The sequence below is a fragment of the Peromyscus maniculatus genome, chromosome 13 (genome assembly GCF_049852395.1).
Source record: "Peromyscus maniculatus bairdii isolate BWxNUB_F1_BW_parent chromosome 13, HU_Pman_BW_mat_3.1, whole genome shotgun sequence".
NCBI classification, from domain to species: domain Eukaryota; kingdom Metazoa; phylum Chordata; class Mammalia; order Rodentia; family Cricetidae; genus Peromyscus; species Peromyscus maniculatus.
The window spans coordinates 67,333,472-67,359,662 of record NC_134864.1 but is presented as its reverse complement, the minus strand read 5'-3'; the positions used below and the strand labels follow the sequence as shown (position 1 = coordinate 67,359,662).

General features: G+C 39.2%; 1 protein-coding gene across 24 annotated transcripts in view; it reads left to right on the top strand.

The window, feature by feature from the left end:
- The window catches only part of Gulp1 (GULP PTB domain containing engulfment adaptor 1), a 253,266-nt gene that overhangs the window by 33,731 nt on the left and 193,344 nt on the right, over positions 1-26,191 (top strand). For 3 of the 24 annotated variants that reach the window (XM_076550473.1, XM_076550474.1, XM_076550472.1), the window contains exon 1: positions 20,123-20,650. The exons of 17 other annotated variants lie outside the window; for them this stretch is intronic. The gene's annotated coding sequence lies outside the window, so the exon portion shown is untranslated. Of the gene's footprint in view, positions 1-20,105; positions 20,651-26,191 lie in introns of those variants that run through there. 4 more of the 24 variants (XM_076550455.1, XM_076550454.1, XM_076550463.1 and 1 more) reach the window with 3 other exon arrangements.

Genomic DNA, 26,191 nt, shown 5'->3' with positions numbered 1-26,191 from the left:
TTGAGATGTCACATCTTGCTGCTGTCCTGAAGAAAAGGACTGGAACAACTTTCCTGACAAGGAAGCTGAGTCTGCTTCACAAAGTGTTTCCTGTATTTTACACTTAATATTCCTGTTTCCGCCCCTAGCATATATTCACACTTAATGAATTTCCTGTTAATTTTAAAATAAATTTCTATTATGGACTATTTTAAAAGAGTTGTCTATTTTGAGTTGTCCACAGCACAGAGTTAAATCACTTCCCTTCCAGGAACAATGCTTGACTTTGAACTGAAAATCTGACCATGAAATTTAAGCATTTTGTTCATTTAAATGTGTCATATTTTCTTTTTGTTTTCAATACAATAGTTTATAAATTTGTAACATCTAAGTCTGTTTCTGTTATTTCCCTTTTTTTAATGACTGGAAGCCAGTCTTAAGAGATTTGAAAATGGCATCTTTTCAAAATAGAAAAATGAAATGTTTTGTTTTCAAAGGAACCCAAACCATGTTTTGTAAACCAGTAATATATTTAATGCTTATACTGATTCTAAGTAAAATAATGAGTTGTTTTCCCATAAACTGAAGTGCAAGTAAAATTAATATCCTGACAGTGATCTCTATGCCACTAATGCTGGTGGCAATGGAAGGCTAAATGTGTGCTGTGGGATGTTCTGTATGCCAAATTGTTCTGATTGGTCAACAAATAAAACACTGATTGGCCAGTGGCTAGGCAGGAAGTATAGGCAGGACTAACAGAGAAGAGAAAAGAAAGAACAGGAAGGCAGAAGGAGTCACTGCCAGCCGCTGCCAGGACAAGCAGCATGTGAAGATGCTGGTAAGCCATGGGCCACGTGGCAGGGTATAGATTTGTGGAAATGGATTAATTTAAGCTATAAGAACAGTTAGCAAGAAGCCTGTCACGGCCATACAGTTTGTAAGCAATATAAGTCTCTGTGTTTACTTGGTTGGGTCTGAGCGGCTGTGGAACTGGCGGGTGACAAAGATTTGTCCTGACTGTGGACCAGGCAGGAAAACTCTAGCTACAAATGTGCAGTGTGATTAATGATAAAAATGAATCTTTTGTACTTATTTGCTCTACCACCAATAATAGTATTGCTTGTATAAATTTAATATTCTTATGTAAATAAACCATTTTAAAACTTAAATGTGTTTCAATTGGAAATATATCACAATCTCTTTTCCTTGTTACATCTTTATAAATAAATAATACTGTAAGAAAGGTACAGAGCTTAAATGTTAGTGAGGAATCGCTTACCATCTCGGAAAGTATCACTGGACACTGAAGGAACACATTTGTGTGCAATGAAGCTTCTCCACTTGATTCACAAAGGTTTTGCTTTTAAATAGGAATTTCTGGAATATTATAAACTTATGTGTCATTTTAAAATATTATTTACACAGTGATCTCTACTGAATATTAACTATCATGGAACACCACTCATATAGGACCCTTATGCCATAGAACTCTATCGAGGCTCTAGAGGAGATTGCTGCTATTTCTTGAGTGCTGTGAAGGGAAATGGCAATACAACTTCCTCGTTATTTGTTTATTGTCATTGTTGTTTTTAGTTCATAAACTTTAGTACTGGCCCAGTTGAAGGAGAGAGCTAAAGGCGGTCCCAGCCTTCTTAATTCTCGATCTCCTCAGGAATGCCATTAACAACAGTTCAAGCATGTGGTTGGGGATACTGTTCACAGTGGCTTATGATAATCCACATTTATAGCTATTTTTTCACCAGGTATTTCTAAGCTGTGTCTCAGTTTCTCGCAAAGCTGAAGTTCTGTGTTGTTTCCTTTGTTTTGTGGAGGTTTCTCTTGGAAACTAAAGTTTCATGTGCCCCTCTTACTTGGATGTTTGCAGTAAAGGTTGCATTAATTTAAAATTGTAGACTTTGTGGCTAAGAGGAACATCAGAGCTAATCATTTCCATTCCGATTCCTTTGCTGACTCCAGCTTTGGTCTTCGGTGCCTCTTGCCCAGTTCCTTGACACTCTTTAACTTTCCTCTCAGATTTTGCTGTTCTCTCACTCCCATTCATTGCCACTCTGATCGGGTTTCAGTGTTTCCTCTTGGACAAAAGCCTCCAGAATTCCGCCTTTTGTCAAGACATCTTTATCTCCATTCTATTCCCTCTGCCTTCTGTCCTGTCCTTGTATTTAGTACTTCCATAGCCTACACAAACTTGCCATCATGTGAGCTTAGGGAATTTTACTTTTGCTTTTTAGTTCTTACTTCTCTTTTATTAAGTTTTCCAAAAAACGAACATAAATTGTCTATGAATTGCTACACTCCCTTCTAGGTTCAGCAGGCATTTTTGTCTCTCCCTTTTAAGCATCCTAGGTTCTCTCTGAATTCTTTGCAAAGGGGTACATATCCTTCTTCCAGAAATGCCACTGTACTTCTTGTGGTTTTGTTTATTTTATCCTACTTTTCATGGCTAGATTGCAATCTTAGGATATAGGAAATATTTAGGTTACAGAGTCGAGTGTATCTGGTTTCTGATCCGTTTCTTATGTATGTCTGCCTTAGGTAAGGACTATCTTGTGGTAAGAATTCTTTTATATTCAGATACTCCCTTCTTTGCATGCCAAGCTGTATGTTGAAGGATAAATAATGCTTATTTATGGAGGAATGCTATTTTAATATTTAGTTAAACAATGTCCTGAAGAATCTCAATGTTTTTGCCACCCACAGAGAAATAACTTCCTCATCTTAAAAAAAGATCATACTACAGACACAGTGAAGGAATTTGTGTGTGGGAATGGAATGTGGAGTGCACCATGAGAGGAGTAGCTGAAGATGACGGTGTCATGTGCATGTGTATTCACATATTCAGAAAAGACTCTGTTTTCTTTTTTTTCAAGTTTTATATGAGCTCACTTATAGTAATTATTTAGAGCCAGCTGGGGTCATTTTGAATCTTAATGCCTATTTCTAGTTTTGAGTAGGGAAATTGATATGGCATAATAGATTACAGGACATTTCAGTCTCTGTTTTATTTTATTATGGAATATCTTCTATGCATAACATTACTAGACAGAAAAAAACCTAGTATGTTTGTAAATAGAATATGCACAATGGTTTACTAACTTAAATAATAGAACCATATAATTAGGCTCCTGAAAAGAATAATTTACCTTTATACTGTTCTTGTTTCTATGATGGAAGATATAGCATGTATAGCATAGAAAATTTTTAGTGCTAGTTGTATTTATCTTAAACTCAGCCTACAGGGCTAGTGGCTTAAGCTTGAGCTGAAAGAACACTAACAAAAATCTTGATGTCAGAAGAATGCCCTGGTCTGGACTTTCATGCTGTTCGTAGGCAGGTGTCTGAGGTTACTCTGCACACAATGTTGCGTTTACTCATGGCTGAATGAGCAAATGACTGAATTTCAATGCTATTAATTAAATTTGTAGAAGAGCTCCTCATACCTCTAAATCATTTTCCTGGGAACATTTTGTAACTTAGCCCTGTAACAATAATTTCTTGGTGAGTGTATAAAGTGTTGGCAACCTTTTCAATGCCCTCTTTTCAAGAAAAATAGTATTCCAAGGGCATTTGAAGTGACTGCAATAATTTCAGATGCCTCTAAGATACTGAATAGAGTGAATACAGAGCCTCTGCTTGATTACTTCGGACATTTAAAATATGATTTAATTTGAGTTGTAGATTCATTTTTATTCTGTTGAACTCAGTGGCAAGTGTGGAAGGAAACACAGAACTAATAAAAACTGATGCTTTAATTAATATGTATTTTGCAAAGCCTCAGTATAAATAAAGCTCTTTTTCATGCCATAATAATTTTTAATTACACTATGAATGGATTATAAAAATATAACTTCTCTTTTTTTGCTTTCTGATCTCATGTATCCACTCCTCAGTCTCCAAAGGAGCAGGCATAACATAAATTTTGGAAGCAGCCTTCCATTTAGTCATATCTCTGCTGTAATTTCTCCATTGTTATTCGCTGCCATCACATCCAGTACTGACAGTCCATCTCGAGCTCCGTGGAATCAGAGGCCTATCACCAAATTTGCAAACCCCCATATCTGAGGATATTACCCCTTTAACCTGCTGCTTCTATATATTCACAGAATCATTCGAACTCTCAGCAGCAACCCTGCTAACCTGAAAGTTTAGTTTCAGTTAATTTTAAGACCACAGACAATTGCAGTAAACAGCATCAGGTGATGCTGTGAACAGTTGGACAAAGACTTGTGTTCCTTTAGTTGTGTTGTAAAAACAGAAGGAAACTTGAAGCCATAGGGCCTCAATGGCCACTGCAGATAAGACACCTTGGCATTAGAGAGGCCTTCATTTCCAATATACCTTCTGGGACACTAGGAGAGCCAAAGGACCTGTCATCTCACTAGTAGTGCTGCTTATGTATTAGGGGTTTGATTGTATAGGCACAGGAGTCAAGAAGGCCGAGGTGTTTTGCTCATCATCCTGGACTGATGGTGGGCCACTATCCTAAGTGAAAGAAGTCCACTAATGATACACAGCTCATGAAGAATATTTAGTGTTATGCCTTATGACTTCCAAGTAAACTCTATGGGTGGGCTGAAGTCAAGACTCCTGACATACTTTGCAGCGAGAACATTGACATTTAGGGAGCATAAGTGACATGCCACAGCCACAACACTGACAAGTAATAGAAATGGAACAGTAAAGTAATTGCCTCTCTGGGGACAGAGATCCCTGAAACTCTGAGGCCCGCAGTTCATACTCTGGCTCAATGAATCACTAGCCTCCCTCCATCTCCTTTTCAAATAACTAAACCAAAGATTTCTGTGTAGAGAGAGCTGGGCGATGCATTAAAAATATGTGAGCCAAGAGGAAGATAGAGTTCTATGACCCACCCATCTGTTTCCATTCCTGTTTATGATGCATTTTAAAATCAATGAGCCCCCAACCCCTTGAAGATCTAATGTAAGATCTAACTTGGGGCCAGTTTACATTGTCTGCTGTCTCATGTTGAATGATCTTGATGATGAGTGGAATATGTAACCAGTATCTGCCTCTCTACTGAACTGTATCAGAACGTGGGGCATTCCAAGTCAGCTATCACAGGATGGCTTAGTCAGTATTGCTTTCCTTTAGCTGACCAAGCTGTATAAGCAATTACTAGTAATAAATAGATAATTAACCACCAGGGCTCATTTTTTTTTCCTGACTAAGGAATCATTTGCTCTGACCATCTTGGGATCTTGACTTAATAATGTATATAGTAAGCTCTCTTCAGGTATCTGTGGGATTTCTAATGATTTTATGTATAGTAAGAAAGGTTTTAGTGAACAGAGGACAGCCAGGGAAATACAGAGTAAATACACGTAGTGAACCCTCTATGCTATTTTAAAATATTTACCAACAGTGGAACAGTCTGTTGTTCTTTCGGTGAACTCTGCTAAGTTAGTCAGGTTGACTACAAACCTGCGAGACCCCAGTGCACCTGTTCAGCGACTGTTTCATAGTAGATGGGAAATGTGAAGCAAATTATAAATGGAGACCCTAGAAACCATGATCAGTGTGAAAACCATATGTGAAAATATACTCCCTGTATGGATGTTCATGATGCCAATGGGAGTGACTAGGAAGAGAAACACTTTGAAAAGGGTCATTCTTCCTTTCATTAGGAGTCTCCTACACTGGGTCTTCCAGAAAGGATGCAATTAAGATGTTCAGTTGATGAGCACAGTGGTGTGATAAGTTAAAAGCCTTTCCTGGGAGGTAGTTGAAAAATTCTATCACTGAAGATAACGAAGAATTAATTCATAATACAGAGAGAGTGTGATGTGGGATGTCCTTTTTTTACACTGTGAATATCTGCTGCTTTTATTGGCTAATGAATAAAGTTGCTTTGGCCTATGGCAGGGCAGAATATAGTTAGGCAAGAAAGCCAAACTGAATACAGGGAGAAAGAAGGGCGGAGCTGAGAGAAACACCATCCAGCTGCCCAAGGAGCAAGATGCCAACAGACTGGTAATGCCACGGCCACATGGCAATATATAGATTAATAGAAATGGGTTCATTTAAATTGTAAGAGATAGTTAATGATAAGCCTGAGCAATAGGCCAAACAGTTGGTAATTAATATTAAGCCTCTGAATGATTATTTACCAGTGGCCACAGGACAGGGCAGGACAGTGAAAAGCATCTGGCTGCGAGAGTGCTTCAACAAGCTGGCAGGAAACCACTGCCTCCTTTCCTTGCTCCTCTTTCCTCATCCTTCCTCCTCCTTTCCTTCTTCTTTTTTTAACTGGAGGCCACAACACCTGTGTGACTTTCCTGGAGAGACTAAATGATACATTCATGGGCTGGGAAGATGGCTTAGTGATTAAGAGAACTTGTTGCTCTTGCAGAGGACTATTTTCTTCAGTTTCCAGTACCCACATGGTGACTCACAGCCATCAATAACTATTTCCAGAGCATCTGATGCACTCTTCTGAACACCATGGACATAAGGCACACATCTTGCACAGACATACATGCAAACAAAACACTCATACATGCAAAATAAATAAATAAACCTAAAAAAAAGATTTAAAAATGCATCTATTCATCCCAGATAGGGAGGGAACTGGCAGGCCAAACAATTCTACTCAACTGCATGAACCAATGAGTTTGTTAGAATTGTTTGCAGGAGTAAGGGTGACTCAAAGACAACCATAGAACCAAGAAGTTCCCCAGGCAACTAGTAAGCAGCCATCCTACAGGTGACCCCATGTGGTATGAATGACACATGAAAGGTGTACATCTGGAGTTCCACTTGCAAGATGCACGACTCCCAGGCAGCTAGCTGCATCACTAAATAAGCCCTGGGAAACTAATGAGAAGCTAAACTATCCATAGGTCCCTCCTCAGTTTTTTTTTTTACTTGTTTATTTATTTTGTTTGTTTTGTTTTGTACCACTTACATAAATTCAAGGACAAGAGGAGCATAATGAGGGTCTCAGGAAGATTCGTGAACTTCATGAACTCTGAAGATCTTGAGTTCCTTGGTACCTCTGACCCTCACCCCTTCTTTATACAAAGACATGCCTTTAGCCTGATCTATAAGGGTCTTTGCAGGCGATCACTGATGGAGAGATTTAAGGTGGCAATGATTGTGTCCAATGCAGAAGAAATTGATACACAAGGGTAAGTGGAGGTTAGCCTCTTGCCTTTGCCTGAGTAGTGGGTAGGAGGCAGAGAGTACCAAATAATATGAACATGGCGCACCCAAACTTGTCAGAAATATTTTTGGCCACGGCAGTTAGACTTCTTAGAGGTGCTATGTAATGCCTGGTTATATTGCAGACTTTTACCTATGACTATAATGGGTTTATTAAAAGGAGAATAGAAATATTTTTTATAGCTACTGTGTATAATAGTCAATGTCATGTTTCATCTAGCCAACTGAAATTATTTTAATTTGATTTTTTTTGGGTATCTTCATCACAGATTCATATGCATTTATCAGAGATGTATAAGATAAATCTCACAGTTGTCTGCACTGAATCGATATTTCTCATTCCTCATTCACTATATTTAAATTTTTTAAATTCCCTTTAAGTAATTTAATGGCAAAATTTTCTTGCATTTCATTTTATTTTATGGTTAATTTTTACCAGTTTTCTTTTTATAGTTTTTTCTTTATTTTATTTTATTTTATTTTATTTTATTTTTTTACATCTCAACCCTCCTCTCTTCCCAGTTCCTGCCCTCCTCCCCTCCATCCTATACATTCCTCCTCCGCTGTTTCTCTTCAGATACAGTCGGGGCCTCCTGTGGATATCAGCCAACCATGGTATATCAAATTGCAGTGAGACTAGGCACCTCCTCTTCTATTAATGCTGTCAAGTAGGAAGAATGGGTCTCACTCGTTTCATAACATCTGTTAGCTCCATTATTTCTGTGTTTAGTTTTTGTCAAGGTGACCTGTCCATTGGTGAGAGTGGAGTGTTGAAGTCACCCACTGTTAATGAATGAGGTTAATGTATGATTTAAGCTTTCATAATGTTTCTTTTACAAATGTGGGTGTCCTTGCATTTGGGCATAGATGTTCAAAATTGAGATGTCATCCTGGTGGATTTTTCCTTTAATGAGCATGAAATGTCCTTCTCTATCTTTGGATTAATTTTGGTTTAAGTGTATTTTGTTAGATATTAGGATAGCTACACCAGCTTGCATATTAGGTCCATTTGTTTTAAAAATCTTTTTCCGACCATTTACTCTGAGAAAATGTCTGTCTTTGATGTTGAAGTGTGTTTCTTGTATGCAGCAGAAGGATGGATCCTGTTTTCCTATCCATTCTGTTAACCTGTGTCTTTTTATTGGCAGATTGAGTACATTGATATTGAGAGATATTAATGATCACTAATTGCTAATTCCTGTTATTATGTTGGTGGTGGTGATTGTGTGTGTGTGTGTGTGTGTATGTGTGTGTGTGTGTGTGTGTGTGTGTGTTTCCCTTCTTTGGGTTTTGCTGGTGTGAGATTATCTATTGCCTGGTTTTTGTAGGTGTTAACTTCCTTAGGTTTTAGTTTTCCTTCTAGTACCTTCTGTGGGGCTGGATTTGTGGATAGATATTATTTAAATTTGACTTTGTCATGAAATATTTTGTTTTCTCCATCTATTGTGATTGAAAGTTTTGCTGGGTATATTAGTCTGGGCTGGTATCTGTGGTCTTTTTGAGCCTGCAATATATCTGTCCAGGCCCTGTTGGCTTTTAGAGTCTCTGTTGAGAAGTCAGGTGTAATTCTTACAGGTCTGCCTTTATATGTTACTCGGCATTTTTCCCTTATAATTCTTAATAATCTGTCCTTACTCTGTGTGTCTTGATTATTATGTGACTCAGGTCTTTCTTTTATCATCCAACCTATTTGGTGTTCTGTAAGTGCCTTGTACATTTTTAGGCATGTACTTTATGTTAGGGAAACTTTCTTCTATGATTTTGTTAAATATATTTTCTGGGTTTTTGAGCTGGGATTCTTTTCCTTATTCTATTCTTATTGTTCTCAGGTTTGGTCTTTTCATTGTGTCCCAGATTTCCTCGCTGCTTTGTGTTAGGAGTGTTTTAGATTTTCCTAGTAAGCTTTCTTATTGCTTCTGTTTATGTTTGTTATGTTTTTTTTCTGTTCATTGTTTATGTTAATAGTTTAAGCAAACCATTTTATTCTTTTGTTGTTCAATACTACTAATAAATCCTTTTGTCAAATTTGTTTTTCTGTTATCAGTGATTATTTACCTATGTGTGATGATATTGTATTTGTACTCTAATAAATAAGGCTTGCCTGGGGATCTGAGGACAAAGTCAGCCACTATATTAAACATAGAAGTCAGGCAATGGTAGCACACGCCTTTAATCCTAGCATTAGGGAGGCAGAGATCCATTTGGATCTCTGTGAGTTCAAGGCCACACTGGGAGCAGAGCCAGGCGTGGTGGCACATGCCTTTAATCCCAGCACTAGTTAATCACAGAGGTCTGGAGGTCTGTACAGACAGACAGGAAGTGATAGAGCTGGGCGAAAAGAGGAAGTGATGTAGCTGGGCAGAAAGAGGGAGTGAGATGGAAGGGACAGAACGGTATATAAGGCATGAGTGTACAGGAAGTAGCTCTCATGGGCTGAGGATTTCCTAGCGGTAAGAACTTGTAGCTGGCTTGTTCTGTTCCTCTGATCTTTCAGCTTTCACCCTAATATCTGGCTCTGGGTTTTTTATTAATAAGACCTTTTAAGATTCGTGTTACACCTATGAAGTTGTTTTTTAATTTGTATTTTACATGTATATATCCTTGTATAATATACATACAAACACACACACACACACACACACACACACACACACACACACACACACACACACAAGTATATATGCTTTCATTGTTCTTGTGTGCGTTGCTCCAGATGACAGAAGAAGAAGGTAACATCCATAGAATCGGTGTGCTCAATTCACTTCCCGGCCGGTTTGTTGCTTTCTTAGTTGTTTACTAGTGTGTGGGAGTGGACTTTTATACACAATGACTCATTTCAACGATGAAGTACTCTGCTCAGTGTCTTTGCTGAGTCTTTGTTAACTCATTACTTAAGTTTGTGGTGTCCACACGGCAGTGTTCCAGCTGAGCTCAAGACATGCTTGTGGCTTTCGGTGCCTTTGTTGCATGTGTTGCTAATAGTTCAGCAACTGTGAAACCTGAATGAGCTTTAAGACTCTAGTCATGTATTTGTGGCCTAGGTGTTTTATTACTTCATATATCCACCACTAAAGGCTAATTTTTAATTTTCACCAAAACCTTGAAAAGTCGTTGCTTTACAGATGAAAAACACAACATGTAAACGATTAAAGTAGCTTGCCTTTTGGGTTAGTGAGATAATTAAGACTTCTGATCAACAAGGCTCACTGACTTGGTGTGTAACAGCCTTTAATAACTGTGAGTTTCATTATTGTAGTTTCTTATTTGTACTGATGATAATGCCTCAACTGAGCTTCAGCATAGCTGAGGTACTGTTTCTCTGAGTCCAAAGCCTTGTGATTTTAGATACCTTTAGGGATACAAATGGGGTGAACAGTAAATGCAGTTTTATTTCTTCTCTCTCTGAGCAGAGTTCCTAATTATTTCCATGAAGCAGGATATTAATGACCTTCTAGAATATATTCCCTTTCCTATTGCTGGCTTCCACTTACAAAGCCAACCTTTAGCTATTAGGGCTGACTGAACAGACTGTGGCCATTGTGTGACTCAGCACAGCTCTCTTGTCCTGGCTGCAGACTCAGCGGATCAGCAGGCTGCCTGTGTGCAGCTTTGGTCTGTGGTGGAGAGGCTTATCTGGAAAGCCCGAGAAAAACAAATAAGATGCCAATGGAAATGGGTTGTGGGCTCTAACTTCTGTGTGGTGTCTGGTGTCAGGTTTAGGAACCATATGTCCAGAGAGCTATTGTATTGTAGGGCTATTTAGCAAATAGTCTGGTGTCAGATTCCAGATAAAACACGTTTACATTTTGTGCTGAGACCATTTTTATCAGGGAGTGCTGTGTTTTGCAAGTACTCACATGAGAACAAGATGCCTAGTGTACACAATGCAACTGACGAGTTCCCCAAGGACCCACAGAGAGATGCCATTCCTGTGTCGATAAAGCACTCTTTGTTTCACAGACATTTGCCTCATTTTGGACAGGAATGTTTGAATCCAAACAGATGAAGCAGGCCCTGTTCTGCTGCTGCCTGCAAATTGGGAACGATTGCTTAGTGACCTGTGATAACTGTTGCTTGTAGGGAAAAGAGAGGTGTGTTTGTTTTTCTGATTTATTTAACAAGTGTCCTTGGAACTAGCTGCATGTTGAGACTTTGGTAACAGGACTTGGACTTACAGCTTCAGCACCTCCTATTTCCCAGGCTTTGTCCAGAATCTTGGGCAGTATTCACATGATTATGTGTAAATTTGCAGTTAGGATGTTATGGTCTCTTTGTGCCTCTGCTACCATGTCTATCATACTTCCCAGGTTACAAAGTGGTGTCACACTTGCTGTGGACAATCTTGGAATCTGGCTAATGGAATATTGTTTCGGGTACATTTATTATGGATTTAGTTCTTAATTGTAGTGTGAGTCACCTGAAACATCAATTTGAAAGTGAAAAATTCGGAATATCAGCAATTCTATGAGATCAGTGAATACTAACTACTTGTAGTTACTGAACTAGTAAAGTTTTGTTTTACTGTCTACTAGGAGCCTCCTCCTGCTCCTGTTGTTTCTGAGTGAGCCTCTGCACCAAGAGTGATGATGAGTAAGTGTAGAAACAGGGGCCACTGTGAGGACCTGGTACCAGCATCACGGGGGCAGAGATGAAACTGTACTCCTGCTAACAGAGGACAGACAGAATCACAGAGTTACGAAAAACATACCCGGCTTAGTAATTATCTGAAAATATAAATATTTGTCCTTGAGTTTTATTATCTTTATGATAAATTATTTAAATTTGTTGTATTTTGCAGTTGGTGGCCTCCTTCTTCCTTTGCTTCTGCCTTCCTTTCAGCTGGAGATTGAATCTAGGATCATCTGCTTGGGAGGAAAGAAAGACCTCCACTACCAGCCCTAAGATTTATTTTGTAACGCTTCTTTATGCCCATTGTACAAATTTCAACATTCATTGTACTGGATTTGACCCTGATGGGAAGTGTATGGAATGAGTCTCTGTGCTGAACACATTTCCTTTAGGAATTGGGACATCATTTTCAGGGGTTGTGTTTATAATTTCTTAAATTGGACAGATTCCCTTTCAGTGGAAAAAAACGTATGTCACTGGATAAAAGGACAAAGGAAGGCTGCTTCAGCATGTGTGGAGTTAAGTTCCTAGGGGTAGGTCAGTGTTAGTTGTCTGATATTATTCAGCCTACCAGTTTCCTCTCTTCCTTGTTCATACTCTTTCCATTCAACACAATGAAGATAGGCAGGCACCATGAGTGACTGAGATTTTTATCATATGGAACTGGGGATGGGCTCGAAAGACCCTTTTCTCTAATACAATTCCAGAGTTCGCTTCATTTCCCCATTACAATCAGCAAATACATTACTTGATAATGGATTCTCCACCACTGTTAATTCTTTAGTTTGCACAAGTGGAACAGAAATTTGGCCTTCCCCCTTGTTTTTTCCTTTAATTGCATCAGCCTCGGGGGTCTGAGAAGCTGTAAGAGAAGAAGCAGTGCTTTTCTGATTGCTGTGCACATCGAGCAAGCAAATGTCATGAATAGAAAATCAAGAAATTAGTGGTTCTACTAACGTCCCTTCCTCACTGATCTTGTCTTTCGTGAATTCCTTGCTTGCTCACGGCATGAAGTGTCCTGCGATTGAAGGCTGTACTTGTTTTATTCATGGTAAGAGCAGGTAGATAGGTGTATACTAAAATATGTAATACTCTCTTGCCTTTTGGAATCTATATTTCTGTCATTTTTTCAGTTTTTTAACAAAATCAGAGACATCTATGCTGTACATCAAAGATCATGAATCAGTTCCTAATCACCTCCTGTCTTACCAAAAGCCAGGAGAATTGTTCTTAAAGAAGTGTTGTTTATATATCATGTTTAGAAACCATATTCAAAAGGTAATTGCCATTCCATCTACATTGACTCACTCAATACATCATATTTGCAAGCCAGATATGTGCCAGGTCCTGTCAGATGTTAGGGAGACCACAAAACACAAACAGACAAAAGTCCTTGCTCTCTGAGTGCTGACATTTTAGTGTGGAAGAAAGAAAAACAACAACAATGAATAGGAGGTCAGACAGTAATGCATGTGATGGGAGAGAGATACATTAGCCAAGAGTGCAGGATACTTAGATCTTCTCCTCCAGATCTGTCCACCAGTCTTGTGCATTTTGTTTTCCCTCTGGCAGGCAAACCAGTCTCTTTGTCTTAATAGGTCTCTTGGGAAGAGATCTGAGGCAGGGAGAAGTGTGAGTTTCAGCTCCTTTCTTTAGCAGGTACTTTGGGCTCATGACTACCTTCCAGTTTCTAGCACTTTTCTCAAAGCAGCCTTCTGTACTGTAATTTTTTTCTAGTTTCAACTATCTTACTTTCATCATGTCCCTTCAGGGCTGATGCTGGCAATAGCTCTGCTATTACTATCCCAAGGATAGACAGACAGCATCCCCTCCCCACCCCCCACCCCCGTCCTTTCTGCTTCCTTGTCAATAATCTTTCATTATTCTCTTCAGTTTTAGTGTGGCACCTATTTGCCAAGACACTGACCTGTAGATGAAATTCTAAACAGTCTTAGTAAATAAGAAACACAGAGCCAAATACAGAGTTAAAGCCAAAGAGATCAGAGCAAGAGCCATGACTACCTTATCTGACCACCTCGCTGCCATCACTTCCTCCGAGAGGATTTCTCCTTGTGTGACTTATATTTTTATTGCTTTCCTGTTCTGCCTTCTCATTGGCTCTAAGCCCAGCCACATGACTTCCTCGTTACTGCATGTCTATACAGACCTCCTGGTCTCTATGGTTGGTACTGGGATTAAAGACTGGGTCACCACGCTTGGCTGTGTCCTTGACCACACAGAGACTCTGCCTGCCATGTGATCAGGATTAAGGGTGTGTGCTACCACTGCCGGACTTCTACTTAATGGCTATTTGACCTCTGATCTCCAGCCAACTTTATTTATTAACATACACATAAAATATCACCACACTGACCAATACAGGTATCAGTTTTGGTGTATTCAAAAGATGGCTCGGCATTGCTAGTGATGCAGAGGAGGCAGAGAGAAGGTCATGCAGGGTTATGCAAGGGAATCTTTCTTCAAGATGGAGCAATGACTCTTTCCTTAGAATCCTGGATTTGCAGTAGGGTGGGCTAGGTGAGGGATGGAATGAAATAAGCAAATGGAGGAGTTGTTGGAATTTAGTTAGTGATTTCTGACAGATCTGGAAGAACAAGATCATAGAGAGCTTTCCTAGAGTTTATAGCCAGTGTCAGACTGGAAGCCGCTAGTACATCGCTGTCCATACTGCTTGGAGACTTTCCATCAGCAGCAGAAGTGGAACAGGGAGGCTGTCAGGACGCTGCTGAAGAAGGTGATGGTGATGATGCATTTCGGCTGTTTGAGGAGAGTTTTCTTATGGATATGTCATGCTAAGAGAAGAATCTGGAATGATGCCAAGTTTAGCAATCAAATGGGTAGGCTTGTCTTTTATGTTCTGAGGACCTCCTTTGGAGGAAGAATCTAGAGAAGGTTAGTGATTTGATGTTGATCCTGTCAACATGCCTCACAGCTAGTGTACTGAGTTGGCAGTTCATGGGAAATGTCCAACCTGAAAACATAAATTAAGAGTCATCAATAAATAGATGATATTTAAAATTGAGAGACTATTGAAGTTTCTTAGGTTGTTGATTCTCAAATACTTTACTATGATATTTATATTTTTACTGTAACTATATGATGGTTGGGTCAATTCAGTGAACTTTAAAACACTCACACACACACACACGCACGCACGCACGCACGCACGCACGCACGTACGCACCTGGCAATGTGCTTATCTGTTAAAATATTGGTGTCTTTGTAAAGTCATAGGTAGGCATACCAAGTGTAAGTATAACAAAAATCTGTTTGAAAATACTTTCTCTTAAGAAGGCATTTTATGTAAATGCTGGAAAGTGAGTGTAATCACTGTTTTTCCTGCCAAGCAGAATTAAATTTTAACTCTGAGGAGAGAACATAAGGAACTTTACTGCAGCTGTCTTCCAGATGACAATTTCCTTATAAAGTGCAATGATTTTAAGCCATTTGCTTACAGTGTGGCATATTTATATGTATAAAATTTCAATTACTTCGACTTTCTGTGATTTCTGTTAACTTTCTAGGATTTTGGATAAAAGATAATTTGCAATAATGAAATCATCATCATTCAAACCACTAGCTAGATTTAGTGCCAGCCGATGGAAGCCCAGGAGAATAATTTTGTCACTAACCAGCCATGGGAATTCATAGCAGAACTTCACTGGGTTTAATCACTTTGTTTGGAATGAAAAATTAAATTGGACTTCTGATATGTATTCAGCTCCACAGGCTCTCTGTGTCTTCTCCAGACTTGTCACAATGGGCCAGGAATGCCAGGAGTGCCTGAGAGAGGCTGGCTGGGTCCCACTCTCTGTTCCAGCCTCATAGCTGTCTTCCCAGGTAGCTCCCCCTTTTTGTCTCTGCAGCATAATTTAGTCAGAAGATTCCTTAATTATATGGTCTCAGGATCTCCTAGTTCAGACAGCCCGTGGAAATGAGCTCTTTCAACCTCTGTCTTGATACAGAATACCCACCACATCCTTGAGAGTAGTTATTCAAAATCTATTTGCAGAGTGCCAGCAGCTCATTAGCTAGGATGGTAACCCTTGGCCCTTTGTAACAGCTGCCATGCTTTCTTTTGCCCAGCCAAAACAAATATATTTAAAACCTCCACTTTTTGGTCATTTTACCATAAGGATTTGTAAACACTTCTGTGGTGTAGTGGCTTTCAAAGTTTACTGTATGTAAGGGTCACTTAGAGGGTTATGGTGAAAACTGTAGAATCCCTATCCCAGAGTGATTTTATTAGATCAGGGATAGGCTCCAACAATCTACAAATCGTGTGTGTGTGTGTGTGTGTGTGTGTGTGTGTGTGTGTGTGTGTGTGTGTATCTGTGTCTGCGCATGCATGCATGAATATGTGTGTGCATTTGCACACATGTGGAAGTCAGAGGTCAACTTCAATTGTTGCTCCTCAGAAGCCCTCCTCTTTGTTTTTTGAGATACTGTCTTGCACAGTCCCTATAATCCCAGGGCTTGCCAGTTAATCTAGGTTGTGTGCCTCGGTTGCCCAATGTTGGGATTACAATAATGCACCACTGTGCTCCATCTGGTCCATACTCAGGTCCTCATGGTTGTGCAGTGAGCAGCCTGCAAGGTACATTTTAACAAACATGCCACATCATTAATGAATGAAGATTTTATGATAATTTACCACAAACATGTGACATGGAAAATTCTGTTATAAAGTAGTTTGTATACCTGGGTATGAAGGCTGTGGCTTTAATTCTAGTACTCAGGACGCAGAGACAGGCAGATTTCAATGAGTTCAAAAGCAGTCTGGTTACACAGGGAGTTCCAGGCCAGGAAGGGCTAAACAGTGAGACCCTGTCTCAAAAACAGAAACATAACAACAACAACAACAACAAAAAAAAAACTTAATGTAGTACAAGTCCACTTTTGGAATGCTCCAACCTTGGAGCATTTTATGCACTATTTTAATGAACTTGGGAAATTCGGTAACCAGTCCTTCTGCTCTGTCTTGTGGGAACATCACAGTACATAGATGGGAGGAGATGCTGGGGAGACCAGTAGAGCAGTTATGATGCAGTCAGTGAGTGTTGGAGGCCAAAGCTGGAAAGGGGTCAAAAAGCCTCGCTGCTTAAGCAAGTGACAGGATTTGGGGCAAAGATGCCAAGAGGCTAATTGTTTTAGGAGACAGGATTAGTTTTCTTTGTGTTCCTTTCTAATTCAAAAGAGGGAGTAATTCAGTTTGGCATCTTTTAAATGTAAACTCTACCTTTTCTAATCACTCAGAGAACTTACCTTAATTTGAGAAAACTCCGAGATGATTCTTTAGCATTCACTCTCAGTGAAAAGCAGACTTGATTCCTTGGGGTTGGTGGAAGGTTTGTGTGTTGAAAGCCTATTTCTGAGTTATTTTGTTCTATAATGTCTGGTTTCCTTTTGCTTGAACTTCATTGACAATACAACCACTGTCCTAATTATGTTGGGAGCTTTGACCTCAATCCTAGGAGCAGCAGTCTGAAACCAGATGATTCTTAGATCTCTCCTGAAGAGTCCAGCTGCTGCTCATATGTGATCGCTCATTGTTCTAACATAAGCAGCTTAGGCTCGACTAGCCACACTCTGGACTGTCCCCATACAAAGCCATTTCTGTCCCACATAGACTGGAGACTCCCTGTGCTCCAGGCTCAGCTGCAGGGTCTGCTGAATTAATCACAGGATGCTTAGATCACACTCCCTAAGGACTTGGCAATTTCTATAGTGACTTCACCCAAACACTGAACTTTCTGCTCTCTTTAAATGTCCCCTTGATAGCTAGGGTCGGAGAGCAGTGTAGCCCTAGGAGGGCAGCTTAGGAAGAATGCTCTTAAAAGGCTGCTGAGAAGAAATGTGCATTCCCTTGTCCTCTTGCCTATTAGGATGAATTTAGCAGTTCATTTGCAGTCAACATTTGGAGCACTCTAGAACTCAGCAGGCACAGAAAGTCATTGTTTTGCTTTGATTATTTCATGGTCTCAGTGGCACACCAGACACCCTTACTTGTCTTGTTTGGAGGAAATGGAAAAGCCCATTAGATTAGAAGTTGCCAGTAACTTAGGAAAAGTGGCTTCAACTCAGGCCGTACATTGAAGTTACCTGGAAAGCTTTTATGAAATATAGATGCCTGCATCTATGTCAGATAAATTGGGTAAGAGTTTGGGTTATGGAGTCCTCACTGGAATCTAAGATAAACACAGGAAAGCTTCCGGGGGTAATTCTAATTTGTAGGTAGGATGGGGAATCTTTTTCCTGTGTGTCTGACATTCACACCTCATTGGAACTGGCATAAGTTGCTCAGGATCTACAATACTGACTGCTGCATCCAAACCTGGGTTTGCAAAAGATTCCCCAGGAAAGGATTTGTACTGGCTTTTCATCTTTTCTCTAATTTTAAAGCTATCCCAAGATTTAAAAAATGTTTATGGGGAGGAGGAATGAAAATCATGTTTAGGACACAAAGACCAAAACTTTCTTTCTAGAAACTTAGCAAGAAACTTATCAAAAGGCAATTTGCTAAAGAGTACTTTAGAAAGTGTTGTTTGTGTACAGAAGGAAGTGAAGAATGCTATTTGATGAGAGTCGAGATGAACAAAGACAGATGACTCTGAAGCATTATGGGCACTGAGAAAGACAAGGGGCCAATCACTCTTAGGAAAGTTGTTAATAGAAAAAGAATTTCAGAGGTAAGAGGGAAGAGGAATCTGATTTAATGCATCTGTGTACATATTTAAAGTATAACTTCAGAATTCAGTTGGAAGATTTGTGCCAGGCTAGCGGGTGATATAACAGTGGATGAGTTTTTCTTTTCTGGAAGAGAGCATAGAGTTGAACGGAAGTCAGTCTTTGCCAGAACAGTGATTGTAAAGAGGCTTAAACACATCCCTCTGTTCAGACTCTTCTTGGAGCTCTCTCTCTCTCTCTCTCTCCTCTCTCTCTCTCTCTCTCTCCTCTCTCTCTCTCTCTCTCTCTGTCTCTCTCTCTCTCTCTCTCTCTCTCTCTCTCTCTCTCTCTCTCTCTCTCTCTCTCTCTCTCCCTTCCCTTCCCTTCCCTCCCCTCCCCTCCCCTCCCCTCCCCTCCCCTCCCCTCCCCTCCCCTCCCCTCCCCTCCCCTCCCCTCCCCTCCCCTCCCCTCCCCTCCCCTCCCCTCCCCTCCCCTTCCCTTCTCTCTCTCTCTTTCTTTTTCTTTTTTTGAGACAGGGTTCCTCTGTGTAGCTTTTTGCCTTTCCCGGAACTCGCTTTGTAGACCAGGCTGGCCTTGAACTAACAGAGATCCACCTGCCTCTGCTTCCCAAGTGCTGGGATTAAAGGCGTGCGCCGCCGCCGCCGCCGCCGCCGCCGCCGCCGCCGCCGCCGCCGCCGCCGCCACCACCACCACCACCACCATCTGGCATGACCCTGTTTCTTAGCCTTCTAGTTTCAAAGGTGGTAGTGTTTAAACGCTGCAGTAGACCTTTGCAGATTTTGTGTTATCTGTATTTGCCATAGTTTTCTGGTCATGTTTGACCATTTTTACCCCTGGTTAGTCCCCTGCCCCCTCATCCTTCACATATGATGCTCAGAATAATTTCATTAAAAGATCTTTTCTAATTTGGTGTAGTTTTGATGAGGTACCATTCATTTGAGATCCTGTGACATACTGTGTATGTCACATTTTGCTGATTTTTACTTTAATATATTTATCTTATGAAACAGTAAATTAAAGTATTTTCAGTGGCTTAGTGTCTCTAGTATGTTGCATTCTGTTTCATTCAATACATGCTTTAAAATAAGAGAAGTGAAACTTAGAGTCTATTTTGGACCTTATCTACTGGAGACAAGATAATCTTTAGAGGCTAAAATGTGTTTAAGGTTATTATCTAGGAAGAAATTTAGATGAATCAAATTGTGCATGATATGTGCCTGTCACAGAGCAGATTTCCAGTAAGTTTTATTTGTATGAAATTAAAAGTCATGGTCATCCCTTTCAGAGGAACTTCGATTGTATTATTTTAAGGACATATCCTTTAGCATGTCAAGAGCACATGATCTCAGATATGGGTGTCTTTGTTCACAAATTAATAATTTTAATAATTTTATTAGCTTCCAAGTATAAGGCAGCTCTACATGTCATGTTATAATAAGCTCTTTAGATATGTGGGTCACAGTTAATCCTCTAAAAATCTTCTGAGGCTTATATGAAATTTTTGGGCTTATTGTTCTTTTCTAATCAGTCTTTCTTTCTTTCTTTCTTTCTTTCTTTCTTTCTTTCTTTCTTTCTTTCTTTCTTTTTTTTTTTCTCTGCCCTTTTGTGTCCTTAACTTTAAGAAGAAAGGAACAGGACACAAAAGCAGAAGTAGACAAATTTGATTAGATAAAAATAAGACACTTCTTTATTAGAAGTAGACAGTTCTCAAAGGAAGATAGATAGATGGCCAGCAGTTGAATAAGGAATGTCAGCATTACTGATCATCATGGAAATGCAAACAAAGACACAGTGACATTATTACATCATAACAGTGAGAATGAATATTTCAAAAAGACACCATGTGCTGGTGAGGATACAGAGAAGAGGAACCCCTGCTAGCACCCTGGTTCTAAGCAAAGCTGCTATGGAAAGTGGTATTAAAATCAAACTTAAATTTTTTACACGATCCAGCCATATCCAAAGGGAATAAGATTAATGTGTTGAAGAAGTATGTGGACTCCTATATTTATTGCAACACCTCCTACAACAGCCACGAAGTGGAAACGTTCTAATTGTCCATGTACCATGGACTACTGTTGGGACAAAGAATTCTGTCATTTGTGGAAACAGGATGGAACGAGAGCTCATTGTGGTGAGTGAAATAATCCAAGCACAAAATGACAAGTGGCACAGGATCCCCCTCTAAACAGTCAATTTCATAAAGTTGAAAGTGTTGTGGTGATTGCCAGAGGCTGCAGGGGGAATGGGTGGAGGGGAAGTTGGGAAAAATTGTTCAATGGGTGTTCTGTTCCTGTTTGATAGCACGAAGCTGCTGTCATGGGCTCTGATCAGTGTATTGACCTTAATAGAGTGAATGCATCTACTTATTAACAAACTATAAGGAAAGGTTGTTTTTTTTTTTTTTTAAATCTTCACCATAAAGAAATGATAAGGATTTGAAGAGATACCCGATTGCAGTATTACACAGTATAAATTTGCACTGAAATGTCACATGGTACCCACAATATGTATAATTTTATGATTTTATGTATCAATCAACAAAGAAAATTATTCCTAATTAAGTAAAAGAGAAGCACCTAGCTGAAATATCTTGAGTCTTTCTTTCTGCAGGTTGCTTGGTTGGAAATCAGGTGGTATCTTTGCTTCTTTGTGTGATCACAAACAAATCACTGTGGCATTCTTCCTCAGTCTTTTCCCCCAAAGGGCCTATTTACTACATCAGGGATTCATTCATTAAGCAATATCTATTTTAACGGTGACTGTATTACACACTGTTCTAGGTGCCAATGGCACAGCAGTATGTAGGACTGAAAAGATCCTCGTTTCCCACAGAGCACATGTTTAGGCAAGTTAATTAAAAATAAAAAAAGAAAACAAGCAACTGATCAGTCCATGAAGCAAATAGAACAGTTTGATGATGAAGGATGTGGTTGATGTGTGGTGATGGGTAGCCAAGTATGTAGTGGTCTGTGAAGTTATATTTGGGACCTGTGGGCAAAGCTGGGGCCAGCTGTGGATTAAGTTTAGAGTGCACAGTTTAAGGCAGAGGGGTTCTCAGAGGCATGAACCCTAAGGTTCATGCAGAAGCTTTGAACATTGGGAGGCCACTGGTGAACAGGGCTTTAGGAGAAGGAGTAGCCAGAGGTAGGTGAGAAATTGGCAGCTCCAGAGCTCAGCCTCAGCATCAGTGGCAGAGACACTTTCTCCATAGCAGTGTGTAAACGGCCAGGAGCTCCTGATAGTATTCTTACCACTCTCATACTGTGGACATTTTTGACATTTTTAAATCTTCTTTCAGCATCTTTGTCAAGCTTTGTGTTTTGTAGAAAATCCTTTGTCAATGCTTTTCTAAAATAACAGTCCTCTACCCTTGCTTCTTATGTGTTAACAATGCAGTTATATGGCCATTTCCATCAACCAGATACACACAAGTAGGACTTGAATTTAGAAATTAGCAACAAGAAAGAGGCTCCATGAACTCCATTTTGCTTAATGGGGCAACAGTTGCAGAATCCCTGATGTAGAAGCTGATGAAGGACTGCTTTGCAAGATGGCCTCTGCTGCCTGGTGAAGGCAGCAGTGTGGAGGTCATGGGACCAGGGCTGTTCTTCAGTACTTCTCACTGCAGAGACTGGGACATTGGCTACCTTGGGATTTCCATGAGTGTAATATCCTCTGTAAATGTCTTTTTACTTAAATTAACTAGGATGAATTTATGCTGTTTGTGATTGAGAACTTGTGTCAAGGACCTGAACTTGAAAGTAAATTTACTGCTTATAGCTGAGACACACAGACTCTAATGGAGTCATTCCAGCTCCAAATTCTTGCATTATTTATTGGCCCAAGCAGTAAATGTTGTGCAGTTCAACACTTCATTTTTTGTAATTTTTTTTCAAAACTAATATTTGTAAACTTCTTCCTTTTTTCCAAGTTTACTTTCATCTCAGCATGCATGGGAGGAACACTAATTACTCAGTTATACCCTAGATGTCTCTTTCTGCCTTCTTTAATGTAAGGGGTATGATAGTATATGAAGATGCACTTCCCAGGCATATCACTGAAGGGATGTGCTATCCCAGTTAGTCTCTTTCTTAAGTAATTCTTTATTGGTAAGAGGGACATATTTAATTATTAATCACAACTTTAAATGCATTTTCATTTCCAGAGACTACTTGGATGTCTGTTTGATAGTCATTCTCTTAGTAGTGTATGTAACCAGCTTTTTACAAAGTTATCATTTTGCATCTAAGGAAAAAGCTCATAAAATTTAAGTGCTTTTTAATAGCTATACAAAAGTAAGGTGAAAATGTGCTTGTAATTTTCCCTGCCCCTATCTGCCCAGTGCTTATGGCAGACTGATCTTGGAAGGGCTGTTAAAATGTAGATGCTTCACCGGAATGATTTCTTATTTTCCATTTCTCTGCCTGACTGCATACTCTGTGTTGGAAGTTCAGAGTCTTTGGTAACTTCTGCCAATTTTATTTCCTTAAAGCTAGTCTTAGAGTTAAAGCTGCATATGTTTTCTTTCTTCACTGACATGTCAGTTGGGTGTAGTGTTTTCACTATGACTCCTAGAGAAGAAAATCCATCCTCTAATGCTTATGCAAGTGACTCTTAGGGATAGTTAGTTTGCCTAGCTTGATAGACATTACCCTTTGTAACAAATGGAAAGCAATGGAATACCCTGTTTTTCTTATTTAAGGGCCTTATGTCTTATGATGTCAGGATGCGCAAAAGAGCAACTTATCTGGAATATTGATTTTAAAAGAGTCTTTACGTCAAGTGTCTATCTGAGGTGTAAGCACTTGGCTGTGCATAGTTTTGGGTTGCCAGTGGAGTTTTAGAGGCTTGCTGTCTTGCCCATGCACAAGAAGCTTTTGGTGACAGGTTTGTGGGCATTTGTGTGTTTCCGCTTATGAATGTGTCCCATATCTTCATGGGCTAGAGACAATGTTTTGTATTGGAATTCTCATGCTGAAGTATCTTTTTTGGTTGTATTTTTATCTCTTTTCTAATGATATGTAAACATTTTAAATGATGTATTACTCAAAATTTGAGGCTAAGAATGTCTGTTTCTGGACATTCTAGTAGGAACATTTTAAGAAAGTTAATTTTCAAATAGTCATTGTGGTTATATAATGAGTACATACTGGCTATTTTGTTAATCTGTCTGTAGTTTTTTGTATAATAAAACAAAAGGAATATATTACATGCTAGTCTGATACAACTATTCACTGAACTTCCATGTCCTTATTAGTAAAGTGGCAGTGAATGCCTTGTTCATAGGATTAGAATTTTTACTAGAAAATGAATAGTCTGATATTCCAGTGTGCACTGTAAAATACTGCTTACATGTTGAACATAAATGAAAAAAATATTTGCTTCAAGTGTCACTCACTATTGATTAGCAAAAGAAGTAGATGTCATTTGCACTCATGTAGGGTTTTAGAGGCCAAGAAAACCAGTGAACTGCTTTCAGAAGGTTGATTTGGTTGATTCAGATGACAAATAATGGATCACAAATAAATGTAATCTGGGACAAGAATACTTTTATTTTCTGTACTAGTGAAATTTAAATTCTGTACTAGTGACTTTAATTGAATTAAATACTAACCATTGCCTAATCAGAGACATTCTTAATAGGGTGTTAGATAATATCATTTTCTCAAGTGAGGTTCTTTAAAATTAAATTCAACATCCCTGGAGAAAGGAGATTGGGCTAGCTTTTTGGAAAGTCTCTGTTACTTCATATTTTCTTTAATGGTTAGATGCTTCATTGTGGTTAATAATAGCATAAGGTAACACTGAATATTTGTTTATTTGCTATAGGCCAGTAAGTATGTCAAGTTTTTAGCATTGATGATCATGAAGTTTCTTCTAACTCTTGAAGGAATGCTTTTTTCTTTGGTGTATGGATGATGTAGAAAACAGGCTTAGAGATGCTAAGTACCTTGTTCAAATGCAGATAATTAAGCAATGATACAACTAAGGATAGAGATTACCTGTGCCGCTCTAGAGTTTATGGTTGTCCTTACAGAGCACTGATTCTTTGATGCAATTAAAATGCAAATTTTTTCTTAATCTTTATTGTTTTCTTTTTGTGTTCTCTGTGTTCCTTTTTTTTCTCTTGTGTGAGTGGGATAAATATGATATTTTTCTATAATTTCTCAGAAAGTTTATGTTGGAAGTGGAAAATTGTAAGAGAAATATTTAATAACACGTTCATAATCATATGCTAGTTCCCTAGGCCTCAGATGACAAGTATCACGAATTTGATAACTTAAAACAACAAAAACTTATGTTCTCAGTTTGGAGGCCAGAAGCTCAAAGTCAGTGACTGGAGGAAGGATTGCTTTCTCTTGGAGATACAGAGAGAATTCTGTGCCCTTCTCCTAGGCTTAGTGGGTGGTTAGCTGCCCTTGGCATGTCTTACAGCTGTGTAGGTCCAGTCTTTGACTCTGTCTTCTCTTGGGTTTCCCCTCATTTTACTATACATCTCAGATGAGAAGAGGGGCATTGTATCATGGGTTGTGAAATGAGTAGGAAGGGATTTCTTGGATGTATTTCAAACTTTTGAGAGCATTCCTGCATTTCTGTGACCACTGGGTCAGTCAGCTTTTGTAACAATCTTTGAGTGTCATTTCCTGGGTGCCCATTCTCAAAGAACTGGAACCCAGTGATTGGATGTATATATGACATTCTTGGATATTGTTTTTATACACACACACACACACACACACACACACACACACACACACACACACACACACACATATATTCTGTCCTACCTACATATGTGTGTATACATAATACATGCATACACCTATACACACATACACATATATTCATGCTTGCTTACATTTTAAAATAATATTTACTTTTATTTTATGTGTGTGTTTGCCTGCATATATATATGTTCACCATGTGTGTGCCTGTTGCCTGCTACCAGATGAAGGTGTCAGATCTTCAGGAATTGGCATTATAGACAGTTGTGAGCTACCATGTGGGGGCTGGAAACTGAACCCTGGCCCTTGACAAGAGCATCTGGTGCCTTTAACTGCTAAGCCATTCCTTCAGCCCCCATATTTACATAATTAAAGATCATATTCTCTAAACAGTTGTGCTTTACAAAATTGAAAGGTATGTCTTGTAATCTGTCCTCCCAGACAGTTAAAGGGCCAAAGAGATGGTTCAGCAGGTAAAATACTTGCCATGCAAATCTGATCTCTGGAATCTTCATGAAGTGGGGAGTAAAAAACTGACTTTACAGATGTCTGTGACTACCACACATATGCTGTGGTATACTCGTGTTCTTACATATACATCAAGCACATATACACACTATACACACAGACTATACAAATATGATGCATGCTATTATAATACAAAAGTGGGAGACCAAGAATCTTATTTTTGTGAATAATTGCAAAACTCAACAGTTAATGCTTACAAATGTCTGTCTTTCAGAAACCTTATTGTATATTTTAGTTTCTGGAAGGAATCCACTTTTTGCTTACTAAGTATGGTTCTGAGAAACTGTCTTCATTATTGTTTGGAGCTTGCCGGGAAGCAGATGGACTCCTCTTCTCTGTGCAGTTACACAAGAGCATTTTCTTAAATCGTTAACATCGCACCGCTCTCTGGAGCATTTTGCACTGTGTCAGTTCCTCCC